At 47.2% G+C, this 13858-nt stretch overlaps 1 pseudogene; it reads left to right on the forward strand.

The window, feature by feature from the left end:
* The first annotated feature begins 1602 nt into the window (after positions 1-1602).
* On the forward strand, positions 1603-10955 carry LOC119357868 (annotated as a pseudogene).
* Positions 10956-13858: the final 2903 nt, after the last annotated feature.

A 13858-nucleotide genomic window follows, 5' to 3' on the forward strand; every position in this document is an offset into this window, starting at 1 on the left:
TTGTGTAACAAGATTAGCAGTCCTATTAGTTCACTTTTCTTTTTCTATTTTTTAGCATTTTTTCTTTTTCTAATTACTTTAAAGGTTATTTTGATGTAGGTCTGGGAGGAAATTTGTGTAGACATGTTCATTTCAGAGCGTGATTCCGTAAGTTATACACACCTGCTATTTATTTTGATGACAAGATCTTCAAGTTACCCAAGATAATTACTTCTATTTATTCATAAACTCGTCTGACTTTTTCTTTTTACCTTCTTTTCAACTACATTTATTACAGAGACCTTCCACAAGTATATCTATTGAAGGAATCGATGAAGCAAATGTTTTCAGATATATTCTGGAGCTGTGGACTAAGGGTACTCCGAAACCAGAGAAGATAGGTCCATGGATAAATGGATCTATTTGGCTGTATGAATGTGAAAGGACGAAGTGGTATACGAAATCACAAAGTGTGAAATTTTTCATTCTAGGGGAGGAATTCAATGATGATGCAAAGAAAGTGGAGGTCTACAAAAAATCTATCGACCTGATAAAACATGGCAGCCCTCGAGGTGTCATAACACCTATTTTTGTAACATACTGTTCAAGATTCAGTCGTATGATTGTTTGCTACCCTTACTTTGATGAATCTCTTTCTGACTGGTTGAAGAGATATAAAGGTGGTTCGTCTAACCTTCCATATGAGATCAGAATCATGACAAGGTAATATAAATAATAGACCTGTTCAAAATTCATTTTCTGGTTGCTTACCCATATTTATCATACTCAAGCTGTAACTACTTTTTGTAATTTTGTATTTAGGAATCTGTTGGCTGCGATAGAGCATCAGGATATAAACAGATTAGAAGATATTAGTCCAATTGTCTGTGTTAAAAGCAAAAGGGATAACACGATGGAAGTCAAGGTCATCTTGCTTCCAGTCCAAAGTGAACAATCAAGCAAGGCCAAATGGCGCACAAGTTTCTCTTCATTATTGAGGAAGAACATGCATCAAACTTGGGTGGAGGATAAAGACTTTGAAGCTTTTCTGTTAATGCTAGAAAGCAACGAATACACGTATGTTTTTTAGTTATCTGATAGTAAAGTTTAACTTTCTTCATATTAATTATTGAATGCAACCTGGATTGTTTCTGTGTGTAGGCTTGAGAATTTGATGGGACACCCGGTCTTGCAAGATGGCGATAGTAATGGTCGCCTCATTCTTGATTGTTTTCGTGAAACATTGACTCCCGCACAGCATAAAGAATTGGAAGAAAAACTTAATGTCCAGAAATATGATGGTGGTGATTGGCGGCTGCGTTTGCAAGGGAAAACTCCTTTAGAAAATATGAGTAAACGCAGTACAGCATATCCAGGGCATGACTTTCTATGGTTTGCGAGAAAGACCGTTGCTCATTTCAATGAAAATGATGCAAAGTTTAAAAATGCTACTGTAAATCGAGTGCCCGCAGCCAACGTCATTAAGGATTTGTATCCAGGATTCATATCAGATTTGTACAAGTTGTCTTTAGAACCTCAGTATCTTAACAGGGCTTTAGGGTGAGCGAGAGATTGAACTGGACAGAAAGAGCTCTGTGCAAAAGGTGATTCTGATGATCCTCGAGTTCTGGGACCACCGTTAGGGGTTCAGGGATGGTTCCACCTCTCCTGCCTCTCCTGCAAGATAAGGATCCTTCCCACATGCATCTGTCTGTTTGGCAGTAAAGACCCTTCAGAAGCTGATGGAGTACAGCACTACAGCAGCCCTTGCCTGTTTAAAGATTTGGGTGGTGTAGAACTTTTGTCTCAGAGGTTAGATGTGGAGGTGCAGCGTGTTATATTGGTATTGGTGTTGCTGACATTACTTCAGTGGTTGCTACTGATCACTGAAATCAGAAAATGACCATCTCTACTCACAGAAGCGACTGATTATGGCTTTGCTCAAAGGCATTAGGTTCTGCTCAAAGTTCCAATGATAACTCTTTGCCCATGTCACTTTCCCTTATATTCCAGAATGTTGGAAAGTTTGGTGGCGATACATACCCATCTTCAGTTACTGTTATGAGTGAGATAATACATAAGGATCCTACATGCTTTCTTGCTTTGAAGGAACTTGGTCTTCCTGCTTTCCTGTCATGAGTGACTGCAAGCTCTTATATGTGTACCCATGGCCTGGGCGCAATCTTCCGTAACAACCAAGAACTTGAGTCTGCCAGGGAAACTTCAGCGCTGCGTTTTCTTGTAGAGACGTTCACTAGTAGGAGATATCTGATACCAATGAATGAAGGTGTTCTTTTAGCCAATGCAGTGGAAGAGTTTCTTCGTCATGTGCAGTCCTTAGAAGTACTGGTGTTGAGATCATCATTGGAATAATCAACAAACTTTCTTCACGTCATGGCGATAAAATCACTGAAGCAGCCAGCGGTGAAGAAAAAACAGATATGGAAACAGATGTTGAAGGGCGTGATTTAGTAAGTGCAATGGATTCTGGCACAGATGGAACTAACGATGAGCAGTTTTATCATTTGAGCATTTTCCATGTTATGGTATTGGTGCACATGACAATGGAAAATTTAGAAACTTGCAGGCTGTTTGTAGAAAAGGGAGGTCTACAGACTGTTGACACTTGCTGCGACCTACCATCACCCAATCTTCTGGTGGGCTGCCTATTGCTTTGCACAGCACTATGGTATTCAAGGGCTTTACTCAACAGCATTCTACTCCAGTTGCGTGTGCATTTTGCTCCTCTTTAAAGGGGCACTTGAAGAATGCCCTACAGGAACTTGATACAGTTTTTAGGTCATGTGAAGTGACTAAGTTGGAAAAAGGTGCCATTCCATCACTTTTTATTGTTGAATTTCTGCTCTTCCTTGCGGCATCGAAAGACAACCGCTGGATGAACGCTCTACTCTCAGAATTTGGAGATGTCAGCACGGATGTCCTGGAAGATATTGGAAGAGTTCACTGGGAAGTGCTTTGGCAAATTTCACGTTTTGATGACAAGAAAATAGAGCCTGAAGCTAGTTCTCCTTAAGCAAATGAGTCTCAGCAAGTTGATGCTGCTGTGGGCGACACTGATGATAACATATACACCTCCTTTTGGCAATATCTTGATCCTCTTCTAAGGCGATGGGGCTCTGGGTGGAACATGGTCTCAGGTGTCTGACCTTGTCAACATCCAATGTGAAGTCAGAAGAGGACAAGAAAAGATCTGAGCATTCGTCCTGCTGTGACATGATGAGGTCACTTTCTTACCAAATTAACCATCTGTTTATGGAGCTTGGGAAATCAATGCTGCTTACATCTCGCCGTGAGAACAGTCCTATAAATCTATCTCCATCTGTTGCGTCTGTTGCTAACAATATTGCTTGTATCGTGTTGGAGCTCCTCAATTTTAAGGGTCATAACAATCAGTCCAGAGAGGGAGATTACTGTTGCTACAAAGTGCTGATACCTTGGAATGGTTGTTGAGTTTATTAATAGGATATTGTTGAACAGACCAGAATGATGTAATCGAATCATGGTGAATTCTTTTTGTTGCCGTGGTGTCATTCAGTCTATCTTAACCACATTTGAAGCTACCAGTGAGTTGCTTTTCGCAATGAACAGGACACCCTCTTCACCTATGGAGACTGATAGTAAAACTGGGAAGGAAGAGAAGGATACCAATTGTTCATGGATTTATGGCCCCCTTTCCAGCTATGGTGCAGCCATGGACCATCTTGGAACGTCATCATTCATTCTCTCTTCATCGACAAGACAACTACTTGAGCAGCCTATTTTTAGTGGAACTGTCAGGTTTCCACAAGACACAGAGAGATTCATGAAGTTGCTTCGGTATAAAGTCTTGAAGGTTCTTCCCATCTGGCCCCATCCACAGTTTCCAGAATGCAATCTTGAGTTAATCAGTTCAGTCACATCCATCATGAGGCATGTTTACTCTGGGATAGAAGTGGAAAACACTGTTAGCAACATTGCTGCTCATTTGGCTGGTCCACCCCCTGACGAGAATGCAATTTCCCTGATTATAGAGATGGCTTTTCTCGTGCTAGAGCTGAAGAAGCATTAAGACAGGTTGGAACAAGTAGCGTTGAGATCGTGACTGATTGGTTGTTCTCACACCCGGAGGAACCACCAGAGGATGATGAACTTGCTCGAGCTCTTGCTATGTCTCTAGGGAATTCTGATACACCAGTTCAAGAGGAAGATGACAAAACTAATGGATCTTGAGCTCGAAGAAGTAAATGTTCAGCTCCCTCCCATGGATGACGTATTATCTTCATGTCTTAGGCTGCTACAGACAAAGGAAACATTAGCTTTTCCTGTCCGGGATATGCTTGTGACTATCAGCTCACAGAATGACGGCCAAAACCGTGTGAAGGTGCTTACATATTTGATTGATCATCTGAAGAAATGTCTTGTGGCATCTGATCCTTTAAAGAACACTGCATTATCTGCCTTTTTCCATGTTCTTGCTTTGATACTCCATGGAGATACCACTGCTCGTGAAATTGCCTCAAAGGCTGGTCTTGTCAAGGTTGTTTTGAGTCTGCTGTGCAGCTGGGAGTTTGAACCAAGGGTCAAACAACCAAGGTTCCCAATTGGGTTACTTACTGTTTCCTTTCTTCTTGACAGAATGCTCCAGTTGGAACCCAAGTTGCCAGATGTTACTGAGCTTGATGTTCTCAAAAAGGATAATTCACCTACACAAACATCTGTTGTGATTGATGACAGCAAGAAGAAGGATTCAGAATCTTCCTCAAGTGTAGGGGTTATTGGACCTGGAGGACCAGGAGCAACTTCTGAGGATCTGCTGTAAATGCATTCAGAAGCAGTTGCCTTCTGGTACGATGGATGCTATTCTTCAGTTGTGTGCTACACTGACGAAAGTCCATGTGGCTGCTATCAGTTTTCTTGAGTCTGGTGGCCTACATGCGTTGCTAAGTTTGCTGACAAGTAGCTTGTTTTCTGGATTCAACAGTGTGGTTTCTACAATCATCTGTCATATTTGGAGTATATTCCCATACCCTTTAGCAAGCTATGAAATTATAGTCTTGTCATGGCTGCTAATCGGCATGCAAATCCTAGGGTTACACCACGTAATTTTGTTCAAAATTTGGCGTTTGTTGATACAGGGACCCAGTGATATTTATGAAAGCTGCCCAAGCTGTGTGCCAGATTGAGATGGTTGGAGATAGACTGTATGTTGTTCTATTGAAGGACCGTGAGAAGGAAAAGAGCAACGAAAAAGAGAAGGATAAGTTGGTTGATAAGGATAAATCATCAGGTATTGCCACAAAGATGACAGTAGGGGACATGATTATGGCATCTCCTGTAAGTGCCAAAGGGAAACAATCTGATTTGAGCGGAAGGAGTATGAAATCTCATCGCAAGCCACCACAAACCTTTGTCACTGTTATTGAGCATCTATTAGATCTAGTATAGTAATGTCCTTTGTCCCACCACCAAGAGCTGAGGACCAATCTGATGGTTCGTCATCCATGGACATGGATATTGACTCTAGTTCATCAAAAGGTAAAGGGAAGGCTGTTGCTGTCACACATGAAGAGTCCAAGCAAGCCATCCATGATGCTACTGAATCTCTGGCTAAAAACGCATTTGTCCTAAAGCTGCTCACAGATACTACTAACGTATGCTACATCCGTTCAAGTTGTTCTTTGCCACAATGCTGAGTTGAGCAGCACGCAGGGTCCTACCTGGACCACTTACAGTTTTAGCAGTGGCCAAATATTTAATCATATATTACAGCATTTCCTTCCACATGCTACAAAACAAAAGAAAGAAAGAAAGCCTGACGTTGATTGGAGGTACAAATTAGCAACAAGGGGTAATCAATTTTTAGTGGCTTCATCTATTCGTTCCCCAGAAGGCGGAAAAGGATCTGTTCTGAAATCTGCAGTATATTTGTTGAGTTCACAGACAATTCTACTGGTTGCAAACCTCCAATGTTGAGGATGAATGTTTATGTTGATTTGCTCAATGATATTCTGTCAGCCTGCTCGCCAACGGGCTCCTCACTTTCAGCAGAATCTGTAGTTACATTTGTTGAGGTTGGCCTTGTCCAGTGTCTACGAAAACCCTTCAAGTTCTTGATTTGGATCGTCCTGATTCAGCAAAGATTGTAACTGGTATTATCAAGGCTCTTGAAGTGGTTACTAAGGAGCACGTTCATTTAGCAGATTTTAATGCTAAAGGGTTTTTGGAGCAAAACAATGTAGATTCATCATCAGATAGATTCCAGGTTCTTGACACAACTTCTCAACCAACTGCAATGGTAACTGATCATAGGGAAACTTTCAACTTCAAAAAGTTCAGATTCAGTGGCAGAGGCGATGACCATGATATAGATGGAGGTTTTTCCCATGATGGTGAAGATGATTGTATGCATGAGATTGCTGAAGACAGAACTGGAAATAAGTCCACAATGAATATTCGGTTTGATATTCCACGCAATAGAGAGGATGATATGGCTGAAGATGAACATGACAGTGATCAAGATATGCAAGCAGATGATGGTTGAGGAGGTTGATGAAGATGATGATGATGAGGAAAATAACAACGTGGAGGAAGATGATGTCCATCAGATATCTCATGCTGACATGGATCAGGATGACCGTGAGATTGATGAAGATCTGCTAGAAGAAGATGATGATGACTACGAGGATGAGGAGGGAGTAATCCTCCTCTTATAGGAGGGGATCAATGGAATTAATGTGTTTGACCATGTTGAGGTTTTTGGGGGGAGCAACAATGTTTCTGGGGATACACTACTGTGTAATGCCACTGGACATTTTTGGCACAAGCGGCAAGGCCGTATTACATCTATATACACTCTTCTTGGGAGAGCAAGCGACCAAGGTGTACTTGACCATCCACTCTTGGAGGAACCTTCGATGTTACTTACACAACAGAGGCAACCAGGTATCCTCGTAAATTTGTTATTATTTACACATTTTAGGCTCTGTTTGGATGCAGGGTATTTCTAAAACCACAGCCCTAGTTGCAAAATACCACAGGATACAGATAGCGCAGTTTCTTGCAGTATTTGTAAAGCTACTACTAGGCGTTTGGCACCAGCACTATTTCACATATTATTATTTGAGATTGAGAAAGTTAACCAAAATTGCACATGTAAAGCACCGAAGTTTATCTGCTCACCTAATTACGTGAATACTTATAGGCTTTAACTAGCTCATTTGGTCTGTTGCTTGCTCCTATTTGTATATCCGTTATCCTGTTGGCATGTTCCATGATAATTTTGGTATGATAAACTTATCCTGTACGGCTTCAGCATCATTTTGCTCCAGTTCTGCAGAATGAGCCAGACGGGAAGATGTAGCATTGCTTTCTCGGTTTTAAAAAAAGTCGAGAGTGGATTTTTTAATACTCGAAAAAAACTACGGTGTCAGCAATACCACGGTTTACAAAGCTATAGTATTTCCTGAAGCCAAACACCTCAAATGATTTTTAAACTGCATTTTTTTGAGAAATCATTTTCTTTTGAAGAACTTCTAAAATACTTTGCATCCAAACGGTTGCCTAAGCAGTTAACCTTTTTAAACTGTTACTGAGATAGTGTGTCCAGCCTGTGGTACATCATGCATAGCTTATCCAAATTATTGTCTCTTTTCAGAAAATTTAGTTGAGATGGCTTTCTCTGATCGGACTCATGAAAATAGTTCCTCCCATTTGGACGCTATATTCAGAGGCTTGCGAAGTGGATGGAATGGACACCGATTTAATGTGTGGCTGGATGATGGCCCCCGACGCATTGGATCTGCCGCCCCTGCAGTACCTGAAGGCATTGAATAACTTCTGCTCTCTCAGTTGAAAAGGCCTATGACTGAACATCCTGATGAGCAGAGCACGCTTGCTGTTGGTGCTCAAGTAAACGATCCTCCCAGTAATTTGCACGGACCAGACATGAAACTGATGCAAGGGAAGGACTAGCAGAACAAAATGAAAACAATTAAAATGATGATATTCCTGCAGTAAGGTCTGAGGTGGATGGCTCTTGCAAGTGCTGGTCCTGCACCTCCTCATGGCGATGAACTTCAAAGAGATGCATCCAATGCAAGTGATCATGTCGCAGATATGCAATATGAATGTAGTGCCGCTGCTGTCTGTGATGTGGAAGCAGTAAGTCAAGCAAGCAGTGGTAGTGGTGCTACTAGGGGAAAGCCTCAAAAGTTTATATGTGGAAATTGAAAGAAGCATGATGATGGTGACCGACATGGGGCTTCAGACAGGGGACCTTTGGGTGATGTACAAGCAGCTACTCGATCATGGAGGGTTCTGGAAAAGCAGTACCAGTAGCAGGGACATATCATTGGAGAGTGTTAGGGAGATCCCCCAAAACACAATCCAGGAATCTGATCAGAATGCCAGTGAGGGGAATCAGGAGCCTATAAGGGCTACTGGCACCGACTCAATTGATCCTACATTTTTGGAGGCTCTTCCAGAGGATTTACGGGCTGAAGTTCTTTCTTCGCGTCAAAATCAAGTGACTCAGACTTCCCAACGGTTGCAACAACAGTCTCAAGAGTTTGAAGGGCAACCAGTTGAAATGGACGATTTATCAATTTGCAACCTTCCCTTTAGAAATACGGGAGGGAGGTATAATCATGTTCTTGATCTGTCTCATTTTGAAGTAATTTCTGACATAATTTGTTCTATGATTCTATCTTCAGTTACAATTATTTGATTTGCTATGAATTGAATTAGAGGTCTTCGTTGTTGATTCCAGGTGCTTTTGACGTCTCCCGATACCCTACTAGCTACATTGACACCTGCACTAGTTGCTGAAGCCAACATGTTGCGGGAGAGATTTGCTCATCGATATCATAGTGGAACTCCAAGAACCGGAGAGGAGAGTCCTCTCGTCGTGCTGATATCACTGGTTCAGGCCTTGATAGAAACACTGGTGATTCCTCCCGTCAAATGGCCAGCAAGCTAATTGAAACTGTAGGGACTCCTCTTGTTGACAAGGATGCTCTCAATGCTCTTATTCAATTACTTCGAATTATTCAGGTAATTCCCTTTCTTCGTCTGGTGGTTCTACTGTTTCTGGTGGTGTCGAAAGCATGCATAGTAATAATAATTTTTGCCTCTATTATATACAGCCTATTTACAAGGGCCAGCTGGAGAGGCTTCTCTTGAACCTTTGTGATCACCTGGAAAGCAGAAAGTTGCTGGTTCAAATTCTGGTGGACATGCTTATGCTTGATCTGCAGGGATCTTCTAAGAAATCAATGGATGCAACTGAGCCATCATTTAGGCTGTATGGGTGCCATGCAAATATCACATATTCACGCCCTCAATCCTCAGATGGTAATTAATTTTGATTTTGATCTTGTTTCAGTTTTTATTGTCAGTTTGATCGTTCCATTGGTATATATTTGCTGAGAATTGTATCTGAATTGTGCACTAAGTGTGATTTCTTTGTTGCCACTAGTAAGCTTGCACGTGCAACGCACGTCTGGACTAACACTCGACCTGTACTTTTCTAAAACATAAATAAATGAAAATGTAATCTATATAATGAATGAAGATTATGTGAGATGACACTACCCCAGTCTCAAAATATAAGACATTTTTTAAGGCTAAACATCATTTTGCAAAATATTCCTGGGATAACAACTTAATTATTTGAACTACATTGTCTGGTCATTTGCAAATAAATGAAGGGCTGATTTGAACAGTGAGCGAAAAGGGCTATTCAGATATCAAACAAGGTGTCCGAGCAGGCCAAAACAAACTTTCAGAAACTAAGATAACAACATCCATTAACGGCCATAAACATCCCATCATTTCTCCTCTTTCTCCACACAGGTAGCCTTCTTCAATCTAGCTCCCCTGGTGCCGGTTCATCCTCTAAACATGGAGCTTGTTGTATACCTTGTATGCCTAAACCTTAACTATATCCTTCACAACTTCGACCAAGTGCTTCTGGGCCCCTACGAGTGATGGCCGTTGCAAACTCATCTGGAGTAGAATGCCTTGGAACAAGAGAGCAGTCAGAGCGGGATGTAAACATACAAACATATAAAATAGACAGAGAAAAGAAACATGCACCATACCTTGACCATGCAAGCACAGCTTGGGAAGATAACAAGCTTGGTCTTGTATCTTGAGCCTCTGGACATTAGACTGCATACCTCCAGTGACATGTTCTTGCGGCGGTGATCCACAAAAATGCCCACGGTCAGACCAAGCTTCTTTAAGATGCTCGTGGACTCCACTTGATACTATATAAACATGAGCAGATGATAATATAAAGTTGTACAACACCAGTTCCTCAATAGATAATCTCGCTCCGACTGAAGTTACAGACATTCGGTTGTACAACTTTATAATATAGATGGGGAGAACAAGTCAAAGTTACAAACATTCGGTTGCATGAAGAAACCGAGGATGGCTCCGCTCCGATCCGCTCCCGTGCTCCCCCTAGCCTAGCGCAACACCTCCCACCAACCCCGCCGCCGGCGAGCACTCAGGTAGCCCTCCCTCCTCGCCTCCCCTCCCCTGCCATGGCGCCCTTGAGCGGCAGCTCCGGCGACCTCGATCTCGGCTCTAGCCCGCAACGTTGGATGGACTCCGACGGCGAATCCTCGACGAGGTCCTACAGTGACATGGCCCGGATCCCGACGTGCCCGCCCCCTGCTGCGGCCACGGTGCCGGCGACGCGCGGACCGGCCGCGCCCTCCCGACGCGCCTCGAGCACCCAGCTGCAGGGCCGCCACAGCTCGTCCTCGGAGGCGTCTGCCGGCCTCTGCTTTCGCTGCCTCGACCCGGGTCACCCCGTGCGCGACTGCACCAACGACATCCGCTGCCGTCGCTGCCTCTACCCCGGCCATGGCTCGCGCGACTGCAAGAAGTACCACAAGGGTGTTCTGCGTGCTGCCCTCGCTGTCATGACTGCCCTCCGTGCCGGCGCCGGAGGCGCCGCGCCGTGACTTGCCGACCCCGTCCGCGCCCACTGCCTCACCTGTCGACCGAGTACGCGTCATCCTGTCGCGTTCTGTGGAGATGGAGGAGGCTGAGGTGGTTTTGCGCCGTGGGATGGTCGTTTCCATCACCGGTGCCGGGCCGGTGGTCGCCCCTGGTGATGTCGAGGAGGTTCTGTGCTCCTCCCTCCGCCTCCAGCCCCGCGACTTCACCATTCACGCGCACCACCCCGGGGATTTCCTCGTCATCCTCTCCACCCGCGAGCTCATGAACCGCCTCGCCGGCGACCACTTCATCAACGGGCCCGGCTTCACCCTGTCGATCCGCCCTTGGAACAAGCTCGCACATGCTGTCGTCGACTCCCTTGACCTCAGCGTCCAGCTGGAGCTCCGTGGCATCCCTGCGCAGGCTTGCCACCTGTCCACGACGTAACACCTCCTCGGCTGTAGCTGCTGAATTGAGCGGCTCCACCCGAGTACGCGCTCCCGCGCCGACCTCGCCACCTTCCGGTTGACGGTGCGCACCCGCGACCCGGCTTCCATCCACCGGGCGGCCATCCTCGAGATCATGGAGTCTGTCCCCGCCCGCGACCACGACCCGCCCACCATCTGCACCCTCGTCTACCCCTGCCCGCCACGACCGCGGCCCGAGCGACGATGCACCTGGTGAGCACGATGGGGATGCTGGTCGCGGGCATGATGCGAGCCGCGGTCGCCGCCGCGGCCGCAAGCGACGACGGACCTCCGGCAACCACGACGGCCGTGCCGATGGCATGGCCATGGACTCCACTGGCTGGCGCGCCCCCATCCCCCGCCATCGAGGCGCTCTGGGAGCCATACTATGGACCCCTGGCCCTCTGCCAACGGGCAAAGCCAACCTCGTCGCTTTTCCAAAAGGGGAAAGCGGGGCGGAAGGCGTCGGAAGGCGATAGGAGGGTCCAGTACTGCCGGAACTGCGCCCCGTACGACTTCCCCGCCGAGTGCCCCCCCTCCCGCGTGCCCCGACACGCGCATCATGACGCCTGCTGGCTCTGGCTCATTGGCTGCGCGCCCCGACACCAGCCAGGCCGCCCCCATCGCGCTGCATGGATGACCTTACCCATGCTGCGGCTGCGCCAGAAGTGGCCAATCCCAGCGCACATGTGGATTGGGATGGCTCCACGGACCGCCTGTCGCTGGACAGCGAGGTCCCAGATTCCCTGGCCTCGGTCCCCGTGCCTGATCCGCTGTCGGGGCAAAGCGGAGTCCCGCCTCCGCCCCCTCCTGGCCGCCCCGCGCCACCAGCTGACCGGTCCATGGAGAGATCCCCTCGCTGGAGCCCACCCAGCATGCCGCCCGCGACCGAACCTATCTTGAGGATCCTGCCTTTGGTGGCGTGCTGCGCAAGGATGATCCCTCGGCACCCCTCGTGGCCCAACCCCCCACGGCCCAGCATGAAGCCCAGCATGAGGACCCGCCTGTCGAGGTGGGGCTGGAGGCCCAACATGGCGCGCTCGTGGATGGCGCCGCCCATGCGGCATGCCCCACTACTCCCAGCCCGGCCACACGCTTCGCCTCGCCTCCCATCACGATGTGCTGGTCCCGCCCCCGCGCGGCTGCCACAACGACGTGGACCTTTGGCGACTTCCTCGCGGCGGCCACCAAACAGATCGATGCAGCCCTCCAGATTCCTGGCAAACGACCAAGGAGATGCCCGCTCAACTTCTCCCAATGCCGCGGGCGATCGGCCTCGACCGCAGCCCACAAGTCCGTCGCCCTCCCACGGCCAAGCGATGTGCCCAAGTCCACATCTTGCGCACTCTTGGGGTCGTTGTATTCAACCAGGAGATCACATCCGCGGAGATGAAGGCGTAAGACAACCTCTTTGCCGCGCCCATCCCCCTGTCTGTCCTATCGGCCATCGCCGCTCTGGTGGATCGCGAGCTCCCTGTGGATTCTGCCGTCGCGCCTATCACGACGGTGGTCGTGGGCAGCCCGATCGAGGCCTAGCTTCGCCCTTGCCCTCCCTCGTCGACCTCGTCCCCATGGAGCACAACCCCAAAATCTTGATATGGAACGTGCACGGCCTCAACGCGCGTGCACGTTGTACTGCTGTCAGGTCGCTTGTTGTAACCGCCAATGCATCCTCGTTTGTTTGCAAGAAACTTAGATGGCTTTGATCTGCTCGTCGACTGTCCTCGAAGCCCTCGGCTTGGAGTTTGATGACTACGTGTACTTGTCCGCGCAAGGAACCCGTGGCGGCATCCTGTTGGCCTAGAAGAGTAGGGAGATAGTCATCTCTGACCTCCTATTCACTGCCAACGCCTTGACCACCCGTGTTTCCACCCCCACCGGCGCTCGCACACCGTGGTCTACAGACCGCAGCCGGACGAGGCCAAGATCGCCTTCCTGCAGGAGCTCCGCGACATACGCATGGACTGCTCCGGGCCTTGGATGATTTGTGGGGATTTCAACCTCATACATCGCGACGAAGATAAGAACAACCGGAACGTCAACCGACGCCTGATCGGCCGCTTCCAGCGCACCATGAACGACTTGGCGCTCAAGGAGGTTTACCTCAACGGTCGCCGCTACACGTGGTCCAACGAGCAGTCACCCCCGACACTGGTCCACCTTGACCGTGTCCTTTGCACCGTCGACTGGGAGGAGTTGCATGGTGAATGCCACCTCCGGTGCCTCACCTCGGTCGTCTCTGACCACAGCCCCTTGCAGCTCGACTGCTGAAAGTACATGTAAGTCCCCATGTGTGGTTTTGGTAATTAAATGACAATCCTTATGGACTAATGTTTACATTGAGATATACATTGAAGGTTAGCCCCATTGGAAAATGATTGAAGAATATTGGAAGACAACTCCTTTGAAGCAACAATTACATAGAGATGATCAAAATGGAGTTCATCGGAGTATCCGAA

This window comes from Triticum dicoccoides, chromosome 2A (genome assembly GCF_002162155.2).
Source record: "Triticum dicoccoides isolate Atlit2015 ecotype Zavitan chromosome 2A, WEW_v2.0, whole genome shotgun sequence".
Taxonomy (NCBI): Eukaryota; Viridiplantae; Streptophyta; class Magnoliopsida; order Poales; family Poaceae; genus Triticum; species Triticum dicoccoides.